Source organism: Perognathus longimembris, chromosome 14, assembly GCF_023159225.1.
Source record: "Perognathus longimembris pacificus isolate PPM17 chromosome 14, ASM2315922v1, whole genome shotgun sequence".
Taxonomy (NCBI): Eukaryota; Metazoa; Chordata; class Mammalia; order Rodentia; family Heteromyidae; genus Perognathus; species Perognathus longimembris.
Window position 1 is genome coordinate 46,688,128 of NC_063174.1, and position 25,953 is coordinate 46,714,080.

The following is a 25,953-nucleotide window of genomic DNA, read 5'->3' on the forward strand; positions in this document are numbered from 1 at the left end:
TATCACTGGTACCATTTGACTTCACTGTGGAAAGCAGAGAGATAGTCACAGAACCATTTGGCACTTACAGAAAAATACTTTTAAGAAGTCAAGAGCAGATGGGAGTGTCAAACTCTCTGCACTACTCAACCTCACAGGATTTTCAGGATTGTAAGGAAAGGGTGTGAATCATGGGACCTAGAAAGAGGACACGGGAAGAGGAAGCAGGGGCTTTCCTGTCCATCTTTTCTGTGAAAAGGCTGTCAGTACAGTGCAAATGGCCAGAATTTGGGGTTTCTTTAGCCCTTGTTTCCTAACCAACAAGACAGAGGTATTAAAGGAGATAATATGTATAAAGCACTGGACTTTTGGAGCTTGGCACGTGTAAGTACTCAATAAATAGTCAGAATTAAGCCATTCATAACTCTTGGATATTTACCAAGAAGCCAATTAGACTTCTCAGCTCTATGGAAGCTAACATTTACTGCCTGTTGCTCACATGTTCACCACAGTGTGTGGGGAGGAGGAGCTTGCCATGTGGGCCCATCTGTCTGCAGTTCTGCATAGCCTCAACAGTTCATAGGTTGGAATTAAATGACTCATCATGAAGAGTTCACCGATACTGTCTTGTTATTACCACAGACAGTGCAAGAGAAAAAGTGTGCAACAAGTAGGCACCTGTGATAATAAGCAGGAAGCTGTCCTGGTAATGATTTACCTGATGGTATTACATGTTCACACTTTCATTTTTTATCTTAATTCTTATGTTGTTCCTTTCATTTGTGTCTTATGAAGAGCAATGTGATATTCTTAATTCTTTCCTGTGCAAGTAGGGTGGCTTACATGGTTGACTTTCCCCATAAAAAGTAGAAGAATGTAAAACATTTTTAGACGAGCAAGGATTTGTTCTGTCTTTACACAGGGTAATCTGTCAAATGAGGCCCCAGCAATGAAATGAATTCTCTGGTGGCAGAAGGACAGGTCTTCCAACTACAATTCAGGGTCCTACCTACGTTCTTCTTGCCTGTTGCCCTTCCAAAGTCGCTAGAACCTAAAACGGTTTTAGAGCTATTGTTCTGAATGTAAGGATGGTCATCTGCATGGAGGATTCTCAAATGAATTAACACTCACTACCTCTGGCCAACTCTCTTCCTGTCTTTATCTCTGACTCCATGGGAAATACATATGGTATTATATACAAAAGAGGCCGTGATGACAAAATGAATAGTTCCTGTTTTTTTTCCCACCGAAAGGTAACTCTCCCACAGATGCTGTATTCTTCCATACACAGTCATGATCAAAACAGAATAAGGCTCCTGAATTCCATAGGATCCAGGAGACTGAATACAAGAATTTCACGGAAGAACCTCCCTCATCTGTTCCTGCTGCAGCAACAAGGAAGGGTCAGGGTACAAGATAATGAATTCAACAATTAGTTAAATCTGTTTAACCCTCATAACTAAGCACAATCCCAAATTATACAGATAAATGAGGAGGTATAGAGGATGTTTTTGAAGAAAAACACATTGAATGATCAAACTATGATTCAGCAAATTCTGTAACTAGATTTGACTAAATATTTCAATAGCTTATCTTCTTTATAGATGAGATCCAACATTTGACATCCCCTTTGTCTAAAACCAACAATAATGATGATAATAATGAACTTTTTATTGAGTAACTATGATTTGACATGGTATAAAATATTTTCCATGAGATTTCACACAGATAGGATTTCTCCCATGTTACTGATAATAACACTGAGACTTGAGATCAAAACAGCCTCTGTTAGGGAGCAATTGACAACTAATTTCTATTCCTACAGAAGCAGGAAAGCAAAATTTAGGGCAAAGAACAGGAAAGGCTATTATAGTGGACAAATCAAATAAAGTGTTCTTGGAAGACCAGCTTGGTCTAGCTGGCTAGTACTCTAGCATCCAGCTCATCTGAATTTTGAAGACACAAAACTGTAAAGGTCAGGAGGAAGAAAAAAAAGTGCCTAGCATGTTTATCACACTTAATGTGTGATAGGTTTCACTTTATGTTCTATTTCTGTCCCCTAACTGGGAGACTGTCCTCCTTGAGGACAAGGATTTAAAACTATTTTGTTTACTGAGGTAACCTCAGGGTCTACAAGACTGGTGTGGGATTAATGGGACTATCCCAATGAAACCCCTTTATACAATTAATTAAAAAGGATAGTGAACAACATTTTAAAAACAATTGCAAAATACTATGTGCCAGGCATTGTGGAAAAATACTTTAGGTGATTTTGTTTCTAGTAAGAATTCTATGAAAGGTATTACTATCAATTCTATGTAAAGATGAAAGAAATGAGGCATAGAGGTGTTAAATAAGATGGCATTTAGTTGTACACTTAGGGAGTAGCAGACCTGAAACTTACAAGGGGATTTGTTGTTGAAAGGAAAGACGTTTGCTTCCTAAAGAATTTTGTTCAAATGTTCCCTTAACACCAGGTCCCGAAAGAGGCATATCCCTAGAGGAGTGTTTACATCAAGTTTCTCAGGAGCTATCAGGGGACATCAGATAGGAAGCACCATGTTCCCACACAGTACATTTCTTCTGGGTATTTTTTTTTTTGGCCAGTCGTGGGCCTTGGACTCAGGGCCTGAGCACTGTCCCTGGCTTCTTCCCGCTCAAGGCTAGCACTCTGCCACTTGAGCCACAGCGCCGCTTCTGGCCGTTTTCTGTATATGTGGTGCTGGGGAATCGAACCTAGGGCCTCGTGTATCCGCGGCAGGCACTCTTGCCACTAGGCTATATCCCCAGCCCCCTCTTCTGGGTATTTTTGTAAGTAAATAAGGAGTAGCCACCCTGCTTACTGATGTATATGGACCTATGGCTTGGCTACTTGTCAACCTAATGCAATTAGTTCTTGGTCTGTGGGCAACATGGCATGTCTTGATATCTTCTCTACAAGTGTTCTCAAGATAAGTGGAAGTCGCTGGGGCACTAGTGGCCCATGCCTATAATCTTAGCTACTCAGGAAGCTAAGATTGGAGAATCGAGGTTCAAAGCAGGAATGTCCATGAGACTCTTATCTCCAGTTAACCACCAGAAAACTGAAGTGGAGCTATACAGCTCAAAGTGGTAGAGGGTTAGCCTTGAGCAAAAGAGCTCAGGGACAGTGCCCAGGCCCTGAGTTCAAGCTCCAGGACGAGAGAGAGACAGAGAGAGAGACAGAGAGAGAGAGACAGAGAGAGAGACAGAGACACAGAGACACAGAGAGAGACAGAGAGAGAGACAGAGAGGGAGGTAAGTGGAGGTTTTGGCTGTGTCTATGTGTGTCTGTGTATGTCTCTGTGTGTGTCTGCAGTACTGGGGATTGAACCCAGGGTCTTGCATTTACTAGGCAGGTACTCTAGTCAACCTTTTTTATGTTGATTAGTTTTTGAGGTAAGGTCTCTTTTTATTGTTTGGGCCAGCCTGGGCTTCTATCCTCCCACATGTGCTTCCCTGTGTAGGGGCTGTCACCACAACTAATGTTGAAATGGTATCTTGAGAACTAGCTTCCACATATACGCACAGACCTCGAACCAGGATCCTTTGCCTCTCCATTAGCTAGGATTACAGGATTAGGCTACAGGACCGGCTGCTTTGGCTTTCTAGAGCTAGAGATTTCATGATTTCTATTGAAACAAATCTTTGTCAAACTCCCCAGAGCTACTTTTATGAATTGCAATCTCAGTAGGACCAAAAGGAGTCCTGTCTTGTAATACAGCCAACTCTCCCCAACAGCTTCCCATTCTGGCTGATGAATAGCCATCACACCACCAGCCTAAGGGATTCTCCTTCTGCCCTCTCCACATGTAGCTCTAGGCTTTCTGTTCAGTAGCCAAACTGACCCAGACTGCCAATGTGTCACTGTGTGGTGGAGATCTCTGCTTCTATATTGACTGTGAGTCTATATTGACTGTAACTGTACTGGTTGTAAGAACCTGACAATTCTGTTGGAAAAAAAATACCTTCCTGAATTTTTTTAAATCAAAATGACTTCTGTAATCCACTCCAGTTAGGTTTGTTCTTATTTTTATTGTTAGTTTTTGGTAACAAACTCTTAGTGCCTATTACTCAAGACTGACAGTAAGAATTGTGTTTAAGATACATGTCCTTACTTGTAAAGCCCAACAGTCAACATAAGAGAGCCTATGGGAAAAACTAATTTTCTCTTCCTTTTTGCCATTCTATGTACTCTTCAATAATCTTTTGTAAGGCCTCACTTCACTTCATAGATTCTCCCATAAAAGGCTGATCAGTCCAATCAAGGAAAACAAAAATCTACCTAATGATTGATGGGTCAACCATAAGAATTCAGAATTTTTTTTTTTTTTTTTTTTTGGCCAGTCCTGGGCCTTTGGACTCAGGGCCTGAGCACTGTCCCTGGCTTCTTCCCGCTCAAGGCTAGCACTCTGCCACCTGAGCCACGGCACCCCTTCTGGCCGTTTTCCATATATGTGGTGCCGGGGAATCGAACCGAGAGCTTCATGTGTTGGAGGCAAGCACTCTTGCCACTAGGCCATATTCCCAGCCCAGGAATTCAGAATTTTTGTTTTAATTTGCTGTAGTATGTAATATTTTAGACCTGGGATACAGAAGGTAAAGGAAGACATGAATAGCAGAGAGAATAAACCTTACGATCCTGGAGGGCAGAAACTGATGAAAACATCTTTGGACTCTCCATAAAACCTGAATTAGCCAAGGCCTTGGTCATTTACCTGAATATGACCCTGAGTATCTCTTCCATACAGAGACAATAATGAATAAAACAGACGGTGCTTGTTCCACATTTCTCATTCTGTGGTATGATAGGAAATGGAATTAAAATTATACATTGTAAAATAGATAATTACAAACTGAAGCAAGTGTGAAGTGAAAAAAAAAAGAAAAAACAAAAACTAAAACTAAACAAGAACCTTCTCAAGGAATCCAGACCTGTGGTCCTCACCTAGCCTGAAGACTGGGGAAGACTTCCCTTGGGAAGCATCAGAGATGTAAGTGCAGATAAAGGGTCAGGAAGACCCACAAACAGGGTTGTCCGGTGCCTTGTAAATCATATTTCAGTAAAGTCTGTTGTATTTTAAAAACAAAGTAGGGAGAGATGTAGAGAGAGAAAAATTCTGGAAATCTCCTTCAAGTCTTTCATTTTACATATAATGGAATTAACATCCTCAGATGATCTGTCAAGGCCACACCTAGTGAGTAGTCTGGGCTTCTGGCTTCCAGCCCAGTGCCTTTGACCATATAGCAAAGGGCAATTTCAGCGGATACTAGAGACTTCAAGTTTGTAATGATGAGTTTAATAAAAGATGGATGATATAGCTCATATTCAAATTTTCCTCATATTGAAATGGTATGTAATAGGTTGGGCATAACATATTTTCAAAACTGAACTTTTCAAAATGAGAGCCAGTGCTGCTTCTGAAGAATGGCTCAATATATCATTTTGACCAAAATATATTTATAAACCACAAATGAAGAGTGAACCAGGCAGACCCTTCTGTCTGCATGCCTAGGTGCAAAGTGAAAACTGAGTTAGTATGACTGTTACTGGAGTTTTAGGGCAAGAGCCCTGTCTTTAGCAGTCCCCAAAGACTGGGTGTGGCCATCAGTCCAGGAGAGAAGGAAAGGAAAGTGAGAAATTTAATCCATCTTCCCAGTATGGATGTGAGCCTTATGATTTTGTAAATAGAAGTAGAAAGCCAGAGGCTGGCAGCTCGGGTCTGTAACCCTAGCTATTTAGAATGCTGAAATGGGAGGATGGTGGCTTAAAGCCACCTAATGCAGAGAAATCTCTTAAGACATCGATTAGCCAGCAAAAAGTGATGGAGGTGTGATTTAAGTGGTAGGGCACCATTCTTGAGTAAAAAGTCAAGCAAGACCCCACAGCCCCGAGTTCAAACCCCACTGGTGCCCACATGCACACGGGTGTGCACACGTGCATGCACGTGCACGCACACACACACACACACACACGAGGAGGAAATGAGGGTATGAGGTAGTGTTGGTCAAAGGTGTGGTGTCTGGCAGACTATTACCTCAGGATTGGTCAGGCAGGGCCCTCTCAGGAAAAGAAAGGCATGGCTGTCTGGGAGGATGAATTCAACTCTATTCACAAGATGTTTTAGTCCTGTCTTTCCCAAGTGAAATGGGTGATGACTGAATGGCTTATAGCAAAGGTGACAAAAGTAAAATGGAGGCAGAGATTGCTGAGTCCTGTCCCACTTTAAGTTAACTTCAGGACTAAGTAAAGTTCCAAGGCTTCTCAGCTAAAAGCAGTTTTAATCCAAAGTGACTAACTTTCATGCCTTTGTCCTAAATGAATTACAATTAACCCCAAACTCTGATTATTACCACACCTGAGCAAGAAAATTTTCTTGCCCTTTACAGAGATAAGCAGCAGCCCTTGAGTAAATAGGCTGATACTTTTAAGTGCTTATGAAGACTTCTGGGAACTCACTACTGCTTAAGTAACTTTCCCATTTTCTAACACTACCACTATACCAAGTAAAAACACTCCCATCTTCAATTATTGCTTAGCTTTTCTTCTCATGAAACAAAGTAGGTACAATGTACAGGCTTGATAAAAGCAGAGGAAAAAAAAAATCTCCATCCTGGTCCATTCTGACAACTGTAAACTTAGAAGCAAACAATGGCAACAATTCAATAATTTTTTTTTTTTTTGCCAGTCCTGGGCTTAGACTCAGGGCCTGAGCACTGTCCCTGGCTTCTTTTTGCTCAAGGCTAGCACTCTGCCACTTGAGCCACAGCGCCACTTCTGGCCTTTTCTATATATGTGGTGCTGAGGAATTGAACCCAGGGCTTTGTGTATATGAGGCAAGCACTCTTGCCACTAGGCCATATTCCAAGCCCCGAACTTTTTCTATTACTGTGATTTTTTTTTGTTATTAAAAACAATAATAGGGGCTGGGAATATGGCCTAGTGGCAAAAGTGCTTGCCTCCTACACATGAAGCTCTCGGTTCGATTCCCCAGCACCACATATATGGAAAACGGCCAGAAGGGGCGCTGTGGCTCAGGTGGCAGAGTGCTAGCCTTGAGCGGGAAGAAGCCGGGGACGGTGCTCAGGCCCTGAGTCCAAGGCCCAGGACTGGCCAAAAAAATAAATAAATAAATAAATAAAATATAAAAAATAAAAACAATAATAGTAGGAGAAAGTTTTCCAAATGTGGCCAGGTATGTAATTCTCAGAAGATGCCTCATTAAGAAGGGAGGAAAGGATTTTATTAATTTCAGATTAAACTTCAATTCCTCCCTCATACCTCTTCAAAGGACAAAAGATGAGAAATATCACTTCAATGAAAACAAGATCTCTCTGCCTTTCCATGATTCTTAGCCCCAGCTTTGTATTAACCCCTTTGTCTCTGCAAAGAAGCTGCTTCATGTAAACATAGAAAAAAAGAGTTGTCTCCCAGACAATGAAGTCAGTCACTTACACTTGGGCATTTCTAGGAGGCAGGAGACAAAGCTGGCAGAATTTTCAACCTGTTGCTATAGTAGCAGAAAGAATGTGATTCAAGCAACTCTGCAGAGATCCATATCCAAATCCCTCCTGCTCTTGTAGAGAACATTAACCCTTCACTGCCCTTTCTTAGGAGCAGAAACACCTGGAAGAAACTCCCATTTTTCTTACAGCTGGATGTAAATGTCACAGCATTCACTCCCTCTTTCATTCATTCATTGCCTACTATTCAGATTTTGTGTTGTTCGCTCCTGTTTTCATTGTTAAATAAGGCAGACTTCATTCTTGATACTGAGCAGAAAGGAGGATTTTTAATTATTGCTCAAAAAACAATACATTATGGAGCAGCAATATACATGGGAGACACGAAGTTTACAAGAAACATCACTAAAGGTAACTTATCCAAGATAACCAGTTTATCCTTTAATTATAGCAGATTATATTCTGAACCACACAATTATTTGATTGCTTGCATATATTAATTTGACAATACCAGGAGAAATACCTGCTCTGGGACTATCATGTTTCCTACCAAGTATTATTAGTTCAAATGAGTTGTTTAATTAAGCCAATTTTTCTACATGAAATAGAAATAGCATAATTTTTCAGAAAGCCGCTCCACAGAACTGCCAAATAGGAGGCTATAATTTTTCATTTAATGTCACCAAGCCTCAGAAATGTCAAGTAGGACTTAGCACTGTCACGGAGGGGACCTCTAAAACAGTCTTCACTCCAATTTATTGTGATGGTTGAAGCAGTAATGAAGAAACATCAGGAACTACAGTTCAGAAACTATCATGATCCGGCTTTCTTTCCCTTCTGCTTGAAAAAGCACCCCCTTTGCTAGACTTCCTTGTTTACCATACAGCACAGGTACTAGGAAATCAGATTCCCCATCCTACCCCTGCCCCCAGAGAATAAACTCACTAGGTCATGATATCTCAATATAGATTGCCAACCAAAAGCTGAGAAAATGAAAACTAATCAGCTAGTCACAAAGTATGATCTCAGAAAGGTTACATAATCCTTTGTACTTGAGTTTCCTGAGAGATAAATTTGATGTACCATAGAGATTTAAAGGCCTGGAATATTCAGTAGCAGAGGTTTATAAATCAGTGGCCTAAAATAAAATACTCCTTTAAAAATTAACATAAATTAACCATACAAAGGAATTTTATTATGGCATTTACATATAGGCATCTAGTGTACATTAATCAAATTCACCCCTTTTATATTATTTTCTTAACCTTAATTGTTTTGAGAAAGATTTTAGTGGGTTTCATTATGCTATTTACACACAGGTATACACTCATACACATATACATAATGTACTTCTATAATATTAATAGTTTCTTCTATGGAGAACATTTAAGAATCTCAAGCATGTTAGCACATCCTATCTCAACAAGAGAGACTCAAGTCACAAGCTAACAAGAGCCATCAGGAAAAGATATCCACCCAAACCTCTTTTATACCCTGTGCAATATTGTACTTAAGCCAACATTGCTGGTCCAGTGGTTCAGACTAGATAGAAATTGGCTGGTTATTTTCATCTCAGAAAACTAACAAAGGGATGTCATATGACATAAAGTAATAACTCAATGCTGACTTAACACCGCTTCTTGAGCTGGATGGACAGTAGACAGCCATACCCAGTGACTAACATCATTCACATTTTATAGAGCTGGATGGAATGGAAATGGAGACTGTGTATTAGGATTCTAATGGGGGGGGTCTCTTCAATTATGACATAGACTCAGCCATTCCTTTGCTTTGAAATCCCATCTGACAGACCACTGCAGCAATGTGTCAGCCATTTTTTATATCCCTGTTACAAGGAAAAGACTAGCTCCAGAAGATGAATAGTGCTGACTCTTGGTTACGCTGGTCCTATTGTATTCCCAATGCCCAAGACTCAACAGTACATACCATGTTCTAAACCCCAGGTGCAAGTGTCAATAGATAGCTGAAGGTCTGTGAAGTTTTCTTTTAAAAGTAGGGACTATCACTTAGGGTTCCTGACTTCAATCGCAGAATAAGAATTTCTGGACAAGTCAGTCACAACAGTAAGAAAACTGGGCAGAGCTTTATTGAGTAAATAAGCAGGCCAGCAGACAAACAGCAAGGCAGAGACACCGTCTAACAGAGTGTGGGTGATCTAGAGGACTCTGCTTGCTTACTCACTCAATAAAGCTCCGCCAAGTTTTCTTACCATAACATGTCCAGAAATTCTTATTTTGCAACCCAAGTCAAGGATCCTACCTGAAGGGTCCCTACTTTCAAAGGAAACTTCACAAACTATCACCTGCCTCCGATGAGAATACTATGGTCAACAACATACAATTCCAGAGGCTCATCTGCAACTGTGATTTTTTTTTTCCATCGAACATCAGGATGAATTTGCTTTTTCCTTGAAGGTGATATTAACATTTTCTTGTTGTTGTCTGTCTTTGGAAGTGTTAAAAGTAAGGAGTTCAAGCCACTGGAGTGTTATTTGCTAAGTGTTGGTCAGAGAAGAATGATGCACTGTATTGCTCTGTAATCCAGGAGCTGACAAGAACATGGAAGTATTAATGCTGGCTAATCAACAGAACTTTATAAGTTACAGACTCCTAGTCTTCACTTACAGATAGCTGATGGATTAATCTGGCACAGGTCTTAGCCTGTTGTTAAAAACACCTCAAAGTAACATTGACAATCACAAGAATGGAGGGTTCCCTTCCCATCTTACCTAACAGAACTAACCCTATCTAGTGATTGACTTTCTTCTATTGTGTTGAAAAAGCATTTATGATGACATTAATAGATTCAAAAGCATACACAGGAATCAGACCCAGATAACCAAATATATCAGATATCATTCACAGAAGAAACCACTCTAACCTCAGTAGCTTAAAACAATAAGCACTTACTGCTCTCATTAGTTTTTGGGTCTGAATGGGTTTGTCTAATCTTTTCTGAGGCCACTCAAGTGTCTGAGGAGAGATGATTGGTCTAGAACTGCCTAGTTCATGTGTCTGATATAAGACTGACCATCACCTGGGATGGCAGAGGCTCCTGGCCACAACAGGTCTACATGATGGCTGAACTGGCTTCAAAGAAAGCAAACACAGTATATGCCCCACCACTCTGTCAGCCAAAGTAAGTAGTTAAGTTCAGAGATTCAAGGGCTGGGGTAACAGACTCTTACCAATTCATAAGAGGAGCCTGAAAGCCACACTGTAAAGGGAACAAGCACTAGGAGAAAAATGAGGGCCATTTTTATCTATCAACCTATTATAAAGTATCACACAGAAAAATGTCCCCTCCAGCCAAATGTGAAGGATTGGCCCCCTCCCCCTCCCACCTACTACCCCAGGGGCATACAGACCCCAGGCAAAAACCTCAGGTATAAGTGAACTTGCTTTGATATATAGGCAGGGCAATTCACCCAAACTCAACTCTAAACAATCCATGGTGGGTCCAAGGAAAAGCCACCAAATTCCTAGACCCAGTGGCTTCTTCATTAACCTCTGCCTCCTGGCTTAGTCTCCTTATAAGCCTGGTCCCAAATTCATCCCCTTGCACAACCTCCAATCCTGAGGGAGGAAGATCTGTGTGCCTCGCTGTTGCTCAATAAATAGTCCTTGCCTACTCCTTTTCCATTCACCTCCATTTTCATAACAAAATGTAATTTCTTTTTTTTTCCTTTTTTTTTTTTTTTTGCCAATCCTGGTGCTTGAACTCAGGGCCTGAGCACTGTTCCTGGCTTCTTTTTGCTCAAGGCTGGCAATCTGCCACTTGAGCCACCGTGACACTTCTGGCCTTTTTTATATATGTGGTGCTGAGGAATTGAACCTAGGGCTTCATGTATACGAGCCAAGCACTCTTGCCACTAGGCCATATTCCCAGCTCCAACAAAATGTAATTTCTAAGTGAGAGAAAATTTTCTATTCTCATCTCACATTATGGCTTCATCTGATATTTTTCCATTTCTAGTTTCTGCCTGTGTTTACACATGCATGAGTACACAACAGACCTTTTCCTTCATCCTCAAAGTGGTAACCTCAAACTAGAGCAAAAACAATCTTTATACTCCAAGCACCGGTTTACATGGGGTGGGGGTGGGGGGCAGCATGGAGGAGGGAGTGTCTGAAGATGTGGATGACAAGCCAGCCTTATGAGGATTTGTTCAGGGTATTTCTTTGACATCACTGGGTGTATCTATGGATGAAATGTAACATTGCTCCTGAAGGGTACATCCTCCAAGGAAATGAGCAGCATTAACATGAAGAGAGCCAAAGCATAAGAAGAAATATTACAGGGAAAAAAAACAACCTGTAAGAGCGGCAAGTGGCCCAGAGGAGCAGGAAACTGGGGCTTACAGGAGGCTACAGCTGATGTTAATTATAATTTAGCCCAGGGCTGCTGGCTAACCATTCTTTACCTCACACTCCACCCCCCTCACTTAATTTACCTTTGCCCAGATTGCCACCACTGGAGAAATGCACTAAAACTACTGAGACTGAATCCACAACTGCTTTTCCTGATGGATGTTCCAAGGTGTGCCGTCAGGATGAGGCTTAGCCGCAGTTTTGATAGTGTCTCTACTACCAAGGTTCTATGTTTTGCCTCTCAGAAAAACAACCATGACCTTTTGGCTAGAACTATTCACATTCTTTAAGCACCTACTTGTGAGGTCTGTGACAGCAGGTGTGGAAGAAGAAAGAATTCCAGAAGCCAGAAACACATGATGATAGAGGAGTGGCCAAAGCTAGGTAGTGCCTGAAGGCTCTTTTGGAAGGAATTCTGGAAAAAGAGGAAGAACTTATACCCAGCTCCAAGATAAAGCTAACTTACCTACTTTGGTTCCTACCTATAAGTCCAGTTTTCAACCTGCTTGGTAGAATGGGTGAAAACTTCAGCAACAAGAGTAAGTGTAAAATAATAAAATAAAAAGAAATTCTACAATTATCATGAAGATGCTTCAGAGAAGCCAAATTCAAGCACACATTGCATTTAACTTATAAAGAAGGTGTAGGAATTTAGGAAAACATGTAACGACTTCATTGAAGAAATCATTAACCACAAAGTTCTCAAATTTCAGTGCTGACACAGGTTGGAAGGGATAGTGATGTTTTTATGGTAATATTTAGTGCTTCTGTGCTAAAGAGCCAGGATGACTATCAGTGCAGTTGATTCCATGGTCTCCTGATGTGGCATCTATGTCTTCTCACTTATAATTGAAGAGTCCCAGTTAAAATCATCCTAAATGGCCTCACCTCCATTTCCTGTTTGCTTTGTCTCAATGTAAGTGGCATTCTTGGATTAAATGATGCACCAGCTGGCGGGTGGCAGCTAGTTTCTGCTTTTAACCAAAAGGAAACTAGAGGAATAAGGAAGCAAACTCCAGACATCATCACCACAGAGCACTGATAATGATAGTGATGATGAACTATGGATTCTCCTCAGCAAAAGACATACTGTGCTTTTCATAAACTTTAGAGAGGGATTTGTACTCTATAAGGAGATTCCTACCTTGCTGAGGCTCCTCCCCATTCCAACACACACACACACACACACACACCCTCTGTACTCTTTCCACGTGCAAGAAAGTTCAGGTACAACCTCTCTGTACAGTTTTCTGTTTGCTTGTTTGGTTTGATTTGGTTTGAGGCTGTTGTCTACTGCTGCTCCAGAATCCCAGCTATGTAAGTACAGACCGCTCCTTACAGAGAATCCTGAAGTAGCCTGAACAGAGATGCTCCAAACAAACCTATACTGCATTTTCAGATACCAGGGCACAAGTTAAACATCCACATAGGTTGGGCAAATTCTATTGCAGTTGCCTATGCTGCTCTTCTGCAAACCTCTAAGCTCAACATCTTCCTACTCCAATGTAATAACGAGGTAATTCCTCATGACTGATAAAAAACAGTGCTGTCTAAAACACACTACAGAAGCAAAGCATCAAAGTAACTTTACAACACAGCCTTTGAATATGGTAATATTTTGTACTCCTGGTGCAATGGCCTCAAGAGCCACTTGACTACATGGGTAGCTGCTACTCCATGGGTAACCTAATTTTCTTTTCTTGCCAGGTGTTAAAATTTGGGTTATACCAGGGACCAGAGGCAGTAGTTTTATTCCTTCCTATAGCAGGGTAGTCAACAGCTTGTGTTTAGAATAAATATCTGAAGCATAGAAGCCTGTTAACAATGCAGCACTTGATTACTTGGAATTACTCTCTCACCCACAGCAGCCAAGGGAGAAGTCCCTGGCATCAACTTCATGCCAAAAACCTGCTTCCCAGCCGCCTCCATTTGCCTTCCCACCCTCTCCTCAAAGAACTCTCAACACACAAAGATCTCAGTTTTCTCCCTTAAATACCACATGAAGCCCACACTGAACATCAGGCCCACTTCTTCCCCGAGGACTGAAGATTTAATTCAGCACTTCCATGCTCACATCTATTTAATTAAACCAACTTATCTTTTAGTGCTTGTCCTCAAACACTGCCTCTGGCATCGCTCATTCTACACTGAAACCTGTTAAACTGAATTTTCTGTTTGCTTTTGTTTTGAGACATAAAATAAAATGTGGTTTGGTTTGTTTATTTTAGAGCTATGGTAACAATTAGCTACACTTCAATTAGTAAGATTTGTCCATGCACTAAAATGCCAACAATCCTCAATGCTTTTTCTTCCTCTGATCAGATCGCATTTAGTAAAAGCAGAGTGGTTTAGTGGCATCTCCCCTTTCCCTTCCCCCTCCCCCCCCCGCCCCCACCCATATGTTGCACCAGTCAAAAGGTAGGTTACACCAATCAGAGGTAAGGATTAGAGTTGTGCTCCAAGGCCAGGCTATCAAGTTACAAGTTATAATAAATCTTGCTGGAGAAAGACATTTCTTTGTCTTGAGACCACTGAGAATTAAACAACCAAAAAAAAAAAAAGAATTAAACAGCCAAACAAAACAGCTTCAAATCACTCAGAAACACACAGTCAAGAAATACAAGCCCACTCTAATGCAAGTAAAGTGAATGAGGTGGTCCTGCAACTGGCAGCCCTTACCATAGGGAATAGGGGTCCTCTGGGGCCCCTGGCCTGGGGTCTGGTTCCTCCTGGCGAAGGATGGTAGTGGTGAGGGGTCCAGGCGGTGGGTGTGGGTAGAAGTATGCTCCTTGCATGCTTGAACAGGACTCAGCTCTGTCTGCCTGCCTGTCTGCCACTCAGTTCTCTCGTCTGGGTGGGAAGGGCCAAGATGGAAAAAAAAAGCGCAGGTTACTCACTGGCCTTCCCAGGCCGACACACCCAGGAGGAGGGAGAGGCAAGGCAGACTGGGGAGATTCTTCAGAGGCAGTGCCTGAGATCTGGCTTCTGATTCCCTTTGTTATTACTTCCTGAACTTTGAGCTCCGTCTGCACTGTGTACAGAAGGGAGGTAAATAACACTTGGGTGATTAGATTCCAAGAGTGCAGGCAATGGTTACTTCAAAAAGGACTGTTTAAGAGCACATACCTTTAAACTTAACCCTTAAATGTTTCTGTTGTGTGGGAGCATTAATACAGGTGAATGGTTACTCTGGGGCCAAGACCTGGAAGAGCCTGGAACAAGCAAAGCTGGATGTGATTTCAAACATGCATTTCTAGAGTCTAACTTTCTCTTAATAGTTCCTCAGACTCTGAACTTTGTTTTGTACAAGAGGCGCATGCTTGAAATAGATATTTTTAAGTGGAGCTTGTTACAAATGGATTCAAACTGGAATAGAGATTGAAATGAAGCCTGTTACAAATGGAGGGATCTTTTAGTAACCGTCTGTTTGGGTAAGTGTGGGTATGCATACTGGAGAAAAGATAGCTTTTCCAAATGGATATGCCACCAGAGAGAATTCTGTGGGATGTTATTAGGTGCAGTAAAAGAGAAAGGAGTATAGCTTTCTTTACTCTGGCTTCCCATAGCCTTTAATACTCTAAAATATATTGGATACTTCTAAGCTCAGGACTTAAGTATGCCACAGATCCTTTCTCAGATTTTTGATTGTTTGCTTTTGCTTCAAGGGGTACAAGTAGAGGAAGCGAGGATGGAGATCTTTGATTTGGGGACACTTATCAAGATGGTTTGTTGTATTCTCTCCCATTGTGTGTGTGTGTGTGTGTGTGTGTGTGTGTGTGTGTGTGTGTGTGTGTGTGTGTGTGTGTGTGTCAGTCCTGGGGCTTTGAACTCAGAACCTAAGCACTGTTCTTAGCTTCTTTTTGATCCAGGCTAGCACTCTACCACTTGAGCCACAGTGCCACTTCTGGTTTTATCTGTTTATGTGGTGATGAGGAATGAACCGAGGGCTTCATGAATACGAGGCAAGCACTCTATGGCTAAGCAACATTCCCAGCCCTCTCCCACTTTTTTTTTTTTTATGTAAACTTGTTGAAAGGTCCAAGTAGTACTTACCGGTATGAAATAAAAGTAAAAATCTCTCTATTAGTCACAATGGCCAGGTCCATTGCCCAGAAGAAATCACTGTTGGCAATTTCTTACATACGGTTCACAAATTTTTGCATATAAAGCATAGATGAATACCCCTTTTAAAATAACATCCCTAAGATTAAAGTATACCCATGATGTGCTACCTGGAACCTTTTCTTTAATTAAACTTAATGATACATGTGAGATTTTCCATATCAGCATATGGAATTGCTATTGGCAAGTCAAGAAAAGACAGGTATGGGGCTCAGTGGTAGAGTGCCTGCCTAGCATGCTCGAGGCCCTGGATTTAAACACCAGCACTATAAAAACAAAAAATAGATGTAAAATCTGGGGTTGCTGCTTTATGAAAGAGTCTTATATTTGGGTCAGAGTAAGCTTCCTGACTCTGTGGGAATGACTGGTTTCCCACTCCATGTATGGCTGTGTAACCTCAATATTTGATGCGCTCATATACAATAAATAGGGAAGATCCAAGGATTTCTCACAGGTCAGCAACAACAATGATGGCAACAGTAATGTGACAGCCGCAGCTAACTCTTCCCAAGCATTTATTCTGTGTCAGGCACTTAAGTTTTTGTGTGTATTGATGCCGCCCTCATCCTCCACAGCCCATGAAGCAGGTGCTGTTACTGTCAATTTTATAGAGTGAGAACCACCTCAGAGTTCATGGACAAAGAAATGCTTGAAAAGCACTGCATGATTGAAGTAACTGGTATCAGCAACCATGATCTTTATAACAATGAGTTCCTCAAAGCATAAATAGATATTTTCCAGTGGAAACGATGTAATTGGGGTTCTGTTCCAATACTTCACCTTGGCAATCTATAAGTCCCAGACATAATCATTCCTATTATAATCATCAGTTAAAACAGTAAAATGATGCTCCACAGCAGAGACTTCTGAGAATAGCTCATACAATACCTTCTTTTAACTGATGTGGTAAGTAATGTTCAAAGAAGATTGTGTGTCTTTTCTACACATGCATACTTTGCTATGTTGCTCAGCAATGAGAGTTACTCAATTATAAACACATACATTTGAGCCCATTTACACAAAAGACTATTACCTATTCTTTAGTGTACATGTAGAACACATTGTATCATAAATCTGACATATTAATGTGGTTAGAACAAGCAATAAAACTTCACTAGAAACAATCTGCATTCCTGCCTCTCTTGAATAGAAAATGTCATCTGAGGAATAATTTGACAGGTTTATTTCTTAGAAAACTATTCAGGGATAATATGAATCAGCACCTTGTTTTATCAATAGATTCTACCTTAAGAAACAGAGCTTCAAAAACAGTCCACTGAGTTTTATTCCTTTCAACGTATGTACGTAAGAACCTCTATAGTTTGAGCCACTGACCTGATCTGTCTCCCTCTCCAATTTCTCCCTTTCCAGATACACTCACCCAAGCAAGGAAGGGCCTCGTAGGTGAAATTACAGAGAGGGAGGAGGAAGGCCAACTTATTCTCACTTAAGATGAGTATAGGGCTGGGAATATGGCCTAGTAAAAAAATGTTCGTTTCGTGTATATGAAGCCCTGAGTTCAATTCCTCAGCACCACATATATAGAAAAAGCCAGAAGTGGCATGGTGGCTCAAGTGGTAGAGTGCTAGCATTGAGCAAAAAGAAACCAGGGACAGTGCACAGGCCCTGAGTTCAAGCCCCAAGACTGGCAAAAAAAAAAAAGATGATTAGAGTTGGGTCAATACTATGTAGTCTGCTCTAAGGTTTGGGAGAAAAATACAGAGAAACAAATTCCTTCTCTCTTCCCACTTCGACAACTTTCAACACAGCACCCAGAAAATGGAAGGACCTCAGTAGTTGAGTAACTGCCTTGTCCAGCTCTCTAATTCAGAATACTATAATCTTTAGGATCACCACTAACAAAGGATGTTGATCTACACATTGAATAGAGTGTAGTACTGCTCTCAGACAAGCAAAGTTTGAAAGAACTGAACACTTGCTTTGGCTGTTCTAGAGTTAATACTAGGGAAAATCAACAGGTGCCCAATGGCAGTGAAGATAGCATCTGAACTTGAGTTCTCCCCATGCTCTGGCCATGTTGAGGTCAGGAGCTCCAGATTTCTGGTGTCTCGGGTAAGAATAGTACCATACTTGGTTGAAGATTAACTGAAAGGTATATAAAATATGGATATTACAAACTAGTACCCAAATGTTGGATAATAACCACAATTGCTTCTGGAGCTCTGAATGGTGGCGATGGAAGGTGATCATTGCTTACAGGCAGAAATCAAGTGGCTTCTGCTATTCTTTTTTTTTTTTTTTTTTTTTGCTAGTCTTGGGGCTTGAACTTGGGGGCTGGGCACTGTCCCTGAGCTTCTTTCATTTAAGGCTAACACTCTACCACTCTACCACAGCACCACTTATACTTTTTTCTGTTTATTTAGTACTGAGGTATCAAACCCAGGGCTTCATGCATGCTAGGCAAGTACTCTACCACAAAGCCACATTCCTACCCCGTTTCTGCTATTCTTCACAGTCCCTTTCAATCTGTATGTGGCTGCTGTCAGTGTAGAAAAGTCCATCTAAACTCTTAAGTAGCAGGTGGTGACAATTCAAGCAAAATATGTGCACACAAACATTTTCTTTATTCTTTTTAAATTAGATTTTGGGAGCTACTTCCTGTTAGAATATTTACAAAACCACTTTTTAAACTTACTGCTACAGAAAACGTCAAATGTACACAAAAGTGGAGATAACAACCTAGAAAAACCCTCACACATCAAAGGTATCAGTAGTTATTAATTCATTAATATCTTGTATTCCTACACACTGAATTATTTTAAAGCAAATTTATAGTATCATTATTCTTTTGCCCATAAACAAGCTATATATCTCTAAAGACAACGATTCAGTGTTTGAACTTGAGATATCCTGCTTTTAAACCCAAAAAATTACCACTGATGTTTGTTTTAGCTCTGATTTTTATATGTTTTGCAACCAATGAAAATCAGTCCCTCAATAATACATCACAAGGATTAGCAATGCTGGTTTTCTTCCATGACTTTCTCATTTATTTTAAAATTTTTAAGTCTTTTTTTAAATCAGCAGATACTGGTTGTAGAAGAGGGGTTCATGGTGACATTTCTATACATGTACCCCACCAAACTCACTTCCTTTATACTCTCACTTCCTTATTTACTAACTAGGAAACTACTCATGTTAAAACGGAGGCTGGGCACAATGGCTCACACCTGTAATCTTAGCTACCTGAGAGGTAGAGATGGGAATGACTGAGATTTGAGGCTGGCACAGGAAAAATGTTCACTAGAAGCCACTGAAGCCAATAGGTTGGCATGGTGATGTGCACCTGTCATCCCAGGTAGGCTAGAAGTGCAAATGGAAGGTGATGATCCAGGCTAGCCTAGACAAAAGTGAAACACTAGCTCAAAAATAACTAGAGCAAGAGGGGTTGGAAGCAAGTACAAAACCCTTAGTTCAAATCCCAAAACTATTAAAGAGAATAAAGGGGGATAGAGAATCATACAGTGTCTGCCTAACAAGCTCAAAGCCTTGAGTTCAAGCCCCAGTACCAACAATGAGGAAAGATTTGGGGCCAGAGGTAGAGCTCAAACCTAGTGCAGAAAAAAAAAAAAAAAAAGTGATTAGCTGGGCGCTGGTGGCTCATGCCTATAATCCTAACTACTTAGGAGGCTGAGATCCAAGGCTCAATGTTCAAAGCCAGCCTAGGCAAAGAAGCCTGAGAGATATTCAAATATCTGGAGAGAACAACTGGGAAAAATAATTTAGAAACCTTTTATGAAAAGGTGGAGAAAAACTGGTATACCATATCATCAAATTCACTTACACTACCACTTGTGAGCTCTTAGACTTTGGTCAAGGCTTTTAATCTTGCCTTCAGTTTTCTCATCTATGAATTAGGGTTAATAATGTTTACCTTAAGAGCTTTTGTGGGAATTCATGACAAAGTATGTAATGAATATGCTTCAGTCTGCCAAATGACTTACACTCAATAAATTATAGGTACTGATTTCACCAGTCTCTGATTCCAGTACAGTACTTAGCAAACAATATTTACTCAATAAATGTTTTGTGAATAAGTAAGTGACTAGCTTTACTTCATCCCAAGCTGATGATGCCTTTAGTATTTCAAGAGACTGGGCATATAGACGTAAACAAAAAGTCACTAATCATGAACAAATTTAATTGGGTGTAGGAATTAAAGGGGCATTACTTGCTTGCCCCCAGTCTCAATTCACAGTCAATTGTTTTGACAATAAGTACTATTGGTAACCCATAGGATTGAGACAAGAGAGGAGAGCAGAAACAACTCTCCTATATCACTGCAGGTATGAGAAGAAAGACATCAATATCTCTAAAAGATTTATTGGGGGCTGGGAATATGGTCTAGTGGCAAGAGTGCTTGCCTTGTATACATGAAGCCCTGGGTCTGATTCCCCAGCACCACATACATAGAAAACGACCAGAAGTGGCACTGTGGTTCAAGTGGCAGAGTGCTAGCCTTGAGCAAAAAGAAGCCAGGGACAGTGCTCAGGCCCTGAGTCCAAGGCCTATGACTGGCAAAAAAAAAAAAAAAAGATTTATTGGTATTCCTACTTAGCTAAGGTGCATTAAAGGAGGCTAACAATGCTATGGTTTGGTAAGTACCCACAAGCAGTTCATGTGTTGAATGAAGGCTTGATTTCCCCCAGGACTGTACCATTAAGAAGTGGGGCCTAGTGAAAGGTTATGACATCACTGAAGGAATGCCCTTGAAGGGGACTGCAGGCCTCTGGACAGCGTTGTTTTGCTCTGCTGTGCACTCCAGCCATGATGTACTGTCATGCCACAGGCTCCAAAAAACAGCTAGGGGCTTAGAATATGGCCTAGTGGTAAAGTGTTCGCCTCGTATACATGAAGCCCTGAGTTCAATTCCTCAGCACCACATATATAGAAAACGGCCAGAACTGATGCTGTGACTCAAGAGGTAGCGTGCTAGCCTTGAGCAAAAAGAAGCCAGGGACAGTGCTCAGGCCCTGAGTCCATGCTCCAGGACTGGCAACAAAAACAAAACAAAACACAAAAAAATAGCCAATTGATCGTGGACATAAACTTCCAAAACAATAGCCCAAAAGAAACCTTTCCTCTTTGTAAGTTGGTATCTCTAATACTTCCTTATAGTGACTAAAAGGTGACCAACACACCTACTATAGTGGGTTGAACTATGTCCTTTAAAGGATAGGAAATACTGTTTTCCAATAGTAGCACCAACTGGAAAACCAAACCTTCAACACATAAAACCTCTAGTGGACACTCAGCAAACCACAGTATGTGGGGCACATCAGCCCAAGTCAAAGGTCATAGTAATAAGCAGTACATCTTTCTTTTGGAGAAAATTCGTATCTTATTTCTCCAGTGACATAGTTCAAGTCCTAGGCCCCAAAATCTATGAATGGGACCTTACTTGGAAATAGGTCTTTCAGGGGTAATAAAGAGGAGGTCATACTAAATTAGGGTGATCCATCAATCTAATTATTGGTTTCCTTATAAGAAGAAACCCAGTGGCACAAGGGAAGGAGGCCATGTGAAGATGGAGGCAGAGATTGGGGTTAAGTTACCACAAGTTAAAGCACACTAAGGGCTGGCAAGCAACTGCTTGATTGTGGATTTCTGGTCTCCAGGACTATGAGATAATAAATGTCTGCTGCTTCAATACACCTAATTTTGTTATAACAGTTCTAAAAGACAAAAACATCCAGTGAACTGAGGTCAAAAGCATGGATCAGTCAGTCTCCCTGTGGCCTAAGTTGTTCAATAAGAAAAGGAAAGAAGGGGTTGGGGAGTGGTGTGAATCCTAGATAGAAGAACCTGAATCAGCTTTAATTTGTCTTACATCAACTGGGCCAGGGGCCGACTCTTCAAAGCTGTACAAGTACCAACAAGTCAGCCTGCTTTGTCTGAAAAGCAAGTGGGAAGAAGCCGCAAAACCTGTTGGCACTGATACCTTGTGAATGAGAATGGCCTTGTGGAGTTAGGCAGCTTTCATCTTCCTCCACATAGGAGAAAGGGAAACATTAACGTGGGAAGAGCACTCCATGCTGGGCTTCCTCAGCTCTGCCCTCAGTGTATCCCGGAACCCCTGTGGCTTAATGGGAGTAGCATATGCTCTGCAGGAGATGTTCCCCAGCACACCCCAGGTTACCTAGTCATGCTGAGACCCGGCACAGTGAGGAAGAAATGCCCTCTTTCAGTACAGTGAGTAGCAACCAGCATAATAATGCAGTGAAGAACTTAAACTATGGAGCTGCATCAGCTGGGCGGTCTTCACAACGTCACTGTGAATATTTGCAACCATGGGTTAAGTGTGGAGTGGACAGTCAGAGTCCCCAGACATCCTTTATTTGTCAGGCACTGTGTAGGATGCTCAGAAGACTAAGGATGAGCTTGTCTTACATATGTAAATGTATTAGGGCTATGAGATTAGAGATGCTTGCTCTCTTTTCCTGAAATCTTACCTTAATCTTGTTATGAAGATCTGCTAGGTCTGGTAAGAGAGATTTTAGAAATAGGCATATTTTTCTTTTAATGCATATTAAATGTTTTAAATTTTAGATGATAAACTTAACTACTTGCTTAGGGAGAAAATAGTATTTAATAGGTTTTACAGTGAAAATGTCTTAGAATGAAACTGATCTAATTATTTTTAAAGTAGGGAAGACTGTCATTTGCATTTATTAAAAATATTTTTTACAACTGCTCATCTATTCAACAAGACACAGCACTGGGTATAGAGTCCTTTCAAAGGAAGATGGTGAACACACTACAATTTACCTTAACTGGCAATGGTCTCTAACATGGGGTCAGTAGTGTATGATTTCATCTGTATTTAATAGATGGCTAACAGTTTTACTAGACTAGCTTAACTTGCCTGGGGAAAGAATTGTCTCCATTCACACCATCTGTTAACACTCCAAAGCCCACCCATGCCCCCAGGGTTAGCTGGGCTTTACCCACAGGATGTATAAGAAATTCCTTGCTACTTACCTAGAAAATAAATCATAACAAGTAAGTTTAGTGATGCTGTTAATGCAAAGAGGAAAAACAAAAAAGGAAAAGAAGCCATGAGTAAGACTTGTGCTCACATTTTGGGTCTGTTTCACCTACTGGTTCACTTCAAAATGGCACCACTAACACCATGGGCAAAACATGGAGGTGGGAATAAGAAACTTGAAATGCTCGAGTTCAGATCCCCCGAAAGACCTCCAGAGACCAAGACCAATGCAAGCAGCAAAAAGGGCATTTATTTCGAGCTAGCTCGGTCCTCCGAGCAACTCAGTACGCTGGTGACGCAAGAGGCCCTGACCCTCGGGCTCCCAGCTGTTTTATACAATTTTGGGGGGAAGGCAGGGACTTAGCATACATCATAGCATCTTCCAACAAATCAACACACACCGCGGGAGAATTAAAAAATAATCCTAAAGCACGTTTGGCGCATATGGTGGCGGGAAGGAATCTGGAAAAGGTCATTGGTCAGATCAAGGGACTGATGCACTTACAATTGATTGGTTAAGCCATAGGGGTGTAGCAAGCGGGGGGGGGGGGGGGGGATGTGTGCACAGCTGCAGGGTTTTGATTAGATATTGGAAATGCGCTCACAATTGGATACTGGAAATCCCTCTCACAAATACTGGAAATCACACTCACAATTAAGATACTGAAAATTCCACTCATAACTCACGGTTGGATATGGTCTTTACCAGGAAGCGAGGGGTGGGGGTAGGACTTACGGTAAATTCTGGTCCTTCTAGCTCTACAAACCCAATTGGGAGTCTAAGATACTTAGATCACTCTGTGTGTGTGTGTGTGTGTGTGACTGTGAGTGTGAGTGTGCACACACTGACATGAGTATATAACACCTCAAGGCCAAAGCAACTAAAACTTTTTCTACAAAAAGATTAAAAGTCAACCTTTCTCAGTGACTTCTGGAATTGTTGCTTCATGATTGCCACAGATGCTTTGGGTATTTGCTGGCAGCAACAGACACATCAGTCCAGATGTTTCTAGTAATGTGCACAGAGGTATTATGTGCTACACTGTGCTGATTTCTTTTATTGCTTGTCTGAGATAGGGTTTTGTATGAAGGTGAGGTTCATCTCAAACCCATAATTCTCTTGCCTCAGCCTCTCCAGAGCTTTATCGATATGTAGCACTTTTCCCTGCTTGTGCTAAGTTTTTCACTTTTGCTTTTTTATGTATTCTACTCAGGCTCTACAAGGTACTTTTCTAAGCCTGTCTCACTGGCTGAGACATCGACTAGAAAAGGCAGAGCCAGGACTCCAGCATCTCTTCTCAGCATGACCACAATGTGACAGTACTGTGACACTGTAAATTAGTGGTGAGAACCACAGAACCAGTACTAAGCAAAACTGTTAGTTATTAGTTATTTTTCTCCCGTGCCATCATCCACAGACCCACAATACAATCAATGCATTTTAGGAGCAGACCTTAGTGCCACTTCAAAAACATAGCCCTTATACAGAAATCTAGCCCTAGAGCCAAGACAACCACATTGAAACTGCTCTCCTCGGATTAAAAACCGTCTTCTCCATGCAGAGCAGCTGAGGTTAGAGCCACAGACATGAAACAAAAGGCTCAGAGGAGCCTAAACATTCTAGCCTGACTGCTGTCAGCTGCTGTTGGCAGGGAAAACAGCTTCCCTCCCCTCCCCCTTCATTCCTCAACAGCTTAATGAAGATTTGACCTGTCATCTTCCCAGGGAACATACTCCATGGCTGTCTCAAAGAGATTGATTTTTATTCTTTAATAGAACAGTGGATTCTCCGTTAAGGCCAGAAGCCAGCAATAAAATGGGTCATAAACATATTTATGGGGTTATAACCCCTTAGAGTAGGCAGCTGGATTTCTCCCAGGCCTTGAGCCTGCCAGAATCAAAACTGAAGAAATTCTGGCATAATCATCAGGGAAGGATAAGAGGCTTGTGGAGGTCATGACTCTCAATAGGGTGCTGCTGTAGACAGGACCCGGTTAGGCTGGGTCTGCCCCCTTGGACTCTGGAAGTGAGGGGCCTATTTCCCCAACACTATCTGGCAGCGAATGAGGAAATACAGCTTGGTTTGGAGATTGAGGATAATCCTGAAAAAGTCATATTCACACTCTACAAATGTCCAAAATTATGGACTAGAGTAGGGTTCAAGTAACAGTGTTTGCCTGGCAAGTGTGAAGCTTTGTAATCAAACTCTTAATTCTAAAATAATCAAACAAAAATAAATAAGAAAATGTCCCTAATTCTACAGTATAACATTAGATACGTAAGTACACACACTTATATCATAAGCAAGTGCTAGTTTTTAATACAAAGAAAATGTTTCTATCTTCTCCTTAGCCTGATAGTCTAAAATCTCTCTGTTGGGGATAGGAATTCCAGGGAAGAAGTAATCATACTACTTTAAAAATATTTAAAAATATTTTAGTTGGGCTGAGAATGTGGCTTAGCGGTAGAGTGTTTGCCTAGCATGCATGAAGCTCTGGGTTTGATTTCTCAGCACCACATAAACAGAAAAGGCCAGACGTGGTGCTGTGGCTCAAGAGGTAGAGTGCTAGCCTTGAGCAAAAAGAAGCCATAGACAGTGCTCAGGCCCTGAGTCCCAAGCCCCCAGGAATGGCAAAAAAAAATTTACTGTTGAGTTGTCCAGATGAACTGAAGTATGTAAAAGCTGTCTTTGTTCCTTGAACTTTCTGCCATCCTTTACAACTTGTTGTCTTTGAAGAATTAAAATGAAGGATAGACTATCTGTGGGACTGAGAATAGCTAGTTATTTTCAAAAAGGAAGTAATCATAGTGGGGAAAAGTCAGATTTGTTCTTTTTTACATAATAATGCATATGAATCTTTATTAGTATATTCATTAACAAGATCTAGGACTGGACCTATATACATCAAATTTAAATATGCTAGTGACCACAAACAATATTTACTGTATCTCCAGCGATTATAATACAGA

The 25,953-nt window shown here is 41.1% G+C and overlaps 1 protein-coding gene and 1 long non-coding RNA gene across 2 annotated transcripts in view; one reads left to right on the top strand and one right to left on the bottom strand.

The window, feature by feature from the left end:
* Positions 1–25,953, bottom strand: part of Ston2 (stonin 2) — a 116,281-nt gene that overhangs the window by 29,791 nt on the left and 60,537 nt on the right.
* On the top strand, positions 1,628–6,953 carry LOC125363561. Its single transcript, XR_007213245.1, has 3 exons — positions 1,628–1,871; positions 2,050–2,350; positions 6,922–6,953. It is a non-coding gene; the product is annotated as an uncharacterized LOC125363561 (long non-coding RNA).